We start from the raw sequence: 4,862 nt of genomic DNA on the forward strand, positions 1-4,862 counted from the left end.
GCCTTTATATGCATTTTAATTGAGCTTTTGGAACTGCATGCTAGTATGGATTTCAGATTGTCAGATATATTAGCCCGATTAAACGAGGCACTGGTTTAGATTACTCAATGCTCAAATGCTGCTTGCATTGTGCTTTTAGGGACCTCCAATAATTTTGGCTAACTATTAAGCGAATACGTTAAGTTACATGTTGCAGGGATTAGATAATTTTAGAGGGTTATGTTTAACTATATTGCAAAACTCTTGTTTGATTCCAACCATTGTAGTGTGAGACCCTGCAGTCGAAAAAATTTCTAGTGCATGTGGCATGTAATTATACTCGTGAGGTAGTTAGAAGGTATTAGAGGGAGTATCTTCTGTAGCTGATGGCGAAGAGTGGTGTGAATGGAACCCTAGGAAATCCTAGGAAGAATGTTAGAATGTGCTTGTGTGATCATTTTTGAAAGAGAGGTCATATAAGGAGAAACTAAGAAGCTTAGCAGTGTGTGATTGTTTGAGGGTGGGTATTTGTGGTTAGATCGGTCAGTAGTGGACATGAGTAGTTACTTAGAGGATCCAGAACAATTCTTAAGGAAAATACATATACGTGTAAAAGCTAGTATAGTGACCGTATTAATGAAAGCACAGAATCCGTACTCGAATCGAGGGAAAATTTCAAGGATTCTAAGGAGCTTATTGAGGGTAGATTGTATGGGTTGGCACCATGATTCATTGCAAAGTTATGGTTGTTCAGACTGAGGATGGGTTTGGTGATTGTTTGGGCCTTAATGGCCATGTCAGTTTGGGTTTGAGTGGTATAAACCTAGGTGAGTTAGTTGATTTTGAGGTATCGAGTGCCTTGCTCAAGGTAGTTCCAGTTGAGTCACGGGACTCAAGAAGGAAGCGATTGTGATGATCGGCTCTAGGATTGCAGCCGAAGGCTGAGTGATTGACAAATATATTAGGATGTCACTATCCATAATGGGGGTTATGTGCTTCCAGCTTTCCGTGTTCGGAGGAAAGAGAGAGCAGACATGAGATTTTTAGAGTTGGGATGTAGACCTAGCATGGAGCTAGATGGTTGCGATTTTTGGTGGCAAGTATGGAAGTATGGGAATACACAATAAGATTCTTGTGGTATGGTTAACTTGATATGAGATCAAGGGTCTGCTTTCTTTGAGTTTAGTTAAGTCAGGTGCTAGTTGATTGTTTCAGGTGATCAAGGGAGGTGGAGTAGGAACGACAACTTATGTTATCGCTGATGTATCCTGACTAAGAGAATGATTCTTATGGTATCTATGGATAATGATCACGATGAAATGTTTGTTGGGGATTTATAGGCGAGGTGTGTGGTAGTCTATCTGTTTCTAGATAGAGAATCGGTGTTACGAATGGACAAAATTATTGCTTGTGCATCTGAGGCAGTTATGATTGGGGAGTTTCTAAGGTCTCCATCTGAGATTTGGAATCTCTTTGAGTTTGATTCGTCTTTATCTGGAAGATCATCTTACGTTATGAGTCAGGGATGGTATGTATCTGGATGATTCGATTTGAGTTTTAGTTTGTTTACAGTTTCAGTTGGTGATAGTTCGAACCCTAAGTGGGGGAGAACTGAGCACTCTGCTTGAAGGATCATCGACTAGTTCGAGATTACGGTTTCAAAAGAATAGGTTATAGGGATTGTCAGTTCTGGTATGCGAGACTCTGGTTCAAGATTTGGTGGGTGCAGAGCAAATTGTCATCAGATGTATATGCTCAAAAATGCATAAGTTGTCCTCGCGATAGGAAGTTGTTGGACATGGAACTCGTGGTAGCCAGCAGTTCCTTTCAAGAATGTCGATGCATAGAGCAAGAGACTTTTAGGTCCCTCAGGTTGAGAATCGGTTGTTAAGGGACTTGTCAACTCGTTTTCTAGATTGGTATCTATAGTCTAGATTGGGCACTTGTTAATCGGTAAATCAGCTTCAGAGTTGGGTATGCTTAGTTCCACATGAGTTTTGTTTAGTAGTGTATTGGATCATTGAATCAGTTGTCAATGCATTATCGATCGTTGGTCATTTTGTTCATCGTCAATAGTTGAGGTTCTTCGAAAGTTTTGATTTTGTTAGTTGAAGTTCAATGGATACGTCAACCTGTCGTCAAAATGTGTACATTGTAAATATTGGTTTCTGGGTATGGGTACCCTCAATTGTTGGTCATGGACTTATTGTTCATAACAGGCACAAGTTTGGAAGATGTCCTTGGTTATTGGAAGTTCGGATGTTGAGGCAGAATTGTTTAGTTTTTCAGGTGTGGCTTTGGATCTACGCAGAATCCAATTCTGGCGTGTCATGTTGGCATGGTTGGTATTTGGATTGACCCGAATAGGGATTTAACGTCATTTCTAGATAACTTTGGAAGTTTTATCGAGCAAGTTATGTATTGGTGGAATCTGGTCAATTACAATCAAGGTGTAGGATCTTGTTTCAATTATTAATGAGGATGTTCCTGTATCGGTCGAGGTTCGTCATTTCAGTTAGATCTACTCGTACCTCACCCTTTGGTTAAGGTTACGAGGAAGAAGGAATGCAGTAGATCTAGGGTTGGTTATGTGTTTCCCTTGGTGGTGTATATTGTGGTAGTTCATCAAATATGGTCACACTTGTAACATCCAAAAATATGGTCCCAAAAATTTTCAATTTAAATAATAATTAAAATAGCATTTCCCATATCATCCAAACATTTGAAGTAAACCAGTGTATCAATTTTTCATAAATCAGAGTAAAACATCATAACAAAATCCCAATGGTGTGTGCGATGCAGTCATCACGAACTCTTCCCCTTAAAACCAAAAGTACCTGAAACATAAACTGAAAACCGTAAGAACAAATCTTAGTGAGTTCCCCCAAAATACCACATACCAATTATACAATAACACATAGTGGGCCCCGCCCGTCATCGGGCCCCATCTGGCATTGGGCCCCTCCCGGCATCGAGCTGAGCTCGGTAAAACGGGCCCCTCCCAACATACAATAACATATATCAAAATAAACACCTACACATGTAATAATCACAGAGATACATAGCATACAAATATCCATCAGTCCCCACCCGACATCGGGCCTTAACCCGGAAAACATATAAACACAACACTTGCAAGAATCACGGAGGCAACTAGCATACTAACAACATAATATAAACATGGGTCGGCCTTGGTGCCTTCGACCCGCTAAACCCGGTAAGGAAACTCACCTCGAATGCTGAATGATAACTGGATAAATCCCAGCCCCAGAAATCAGCTTTACTCAACCCCTAAACAGAAACAACCCCTTAGATACCGATGAATATTTCAAAACCCCATAAAGGTTAAACTTGGTCAAAGTCAAAGTCACCGTTCCGAGTTGACTCAACTCGCCGAGTTGTTCTTCAACTCGTCGAGTTTCCTCATTAATCAACAGAATCGCGAAAAGTCGGTCCAACTCGCCGACTTCACTCATGAACTCGCCGAGTTTCCCATTTAGCCAGCAGAATTGGGAAAAGTCGATCCAACTCGCCAAGTTCACCTATGAACTCGTCGAGTTCTTCAGGAAATACACCTCTTAATCCATTAAGTCACCATTCTCGAAACTAAAAGGTCCACCACTCAAATCTGGACTAAAATATCGACTAGAAGGGTAAAGTTTTCAACTTTACCCATAAGAACCATCCTAATGGGTATAAAACCCAAACCCTAAGCTTGAAAGGTTAAGGCTTAAACAATAAGCACTTATTCACCAAGACAAAGCCCCAAAATATAGATCTGGTCCTTAAAGGCTGCAAACACACGTAGAGTTTCCAACTTTATTCTCAAGTATGCTTAGAAGAGGCTCAAATGTCCAAAAGAAGCCATAAAATGGACTTAATGCATGCATGGAGCTCTTAAGGACATAAAGTTGGCACCTTTATGCCAAAAGAGCTCAAGAGGACCATAGATCTGGAAGGAAAGCACTTGGGACGACCTTCAACCCCACCAATCACCAAAACATGGCTAAAAGACTCAAAACTAACCCAAAAAGAGATCCAATCAAATATTAAGCAAGGTTCGAACTTTATACCAAAAATATGTTGGAAATGAAGCAAAGAATCAAGATCTTGAAGGCTCCAACTTGAATCACCACCTTGCACCAAGCTTCTCTTTCTTCCAATGGCTTCAAACACACCAAAATACACTCTCAAAGGGCTCACAACAGTCAAAAAGGCTTTAGGGTTTCGATATTAGGGTTAGGGACTTTGGAGGCTGGATATGAGGCCAACACCTGGGACTTAAGGTGTTTAAATAGGGTGAAAAACCCTAAAATTAGGGTTTCCTCCAGAGCGGTCAACTCGCCGAGTTGAGACTCCTCAACTCGTCGAGTTGCCTCATAAAATGTCGCGGCCAAAACAATTTCAACACGTCGAGTTGGGGCTCCCAACCCGACGAGTTCTTCAGGAAGAATGCAATACTTGAAATAAAATATTACCAGAAATAAGGTGTTACAATTCTCCCCCACTTGAATCAGACTTCGTCCTCGAAGTCCGCCACCTTGAATAATCCTGGATAATGCTCCCTCATTTCCTCCCCGGGCTCCCAAGTCCACTCCGACCCCTTGTGGTGCGACCACTGCACCTTCACAATCTCCACACCTTGTTCCTCAAGGTTTTTGTCTTCTGATCTAATATTGCTACTGGCTTCTCAACATAATCCTGGCGGTCATCCACTTGAACATCCTCCAAGGGTACAACTGTGGAATCATCGACCAAACACTTCCACAACTGAGAGACATGGAAAGTGCTATGATTTATGAATATGGATAAGCTCGGCTGGAAGATCTAAACGATACACAACCCGGCCCACCCGAGCCAAAACCCAGAAGGGACCGATATAC

The sequence above is a fragment of the Lactuca virosa genome, chromosome 1, assembly GCF_052849685.1.
Source record: "Lactuca virosa cultivar CGN04683 chromosome 1, Lactuca_virosa_CGN04683_v6, whole genome shotgun sequence".
NCBI lineage: Eukaryota > Viridiplantae > Streptophyta > Magnoliopsida > Asterales > Asteraceae > Lactuca > Lactuca virosa.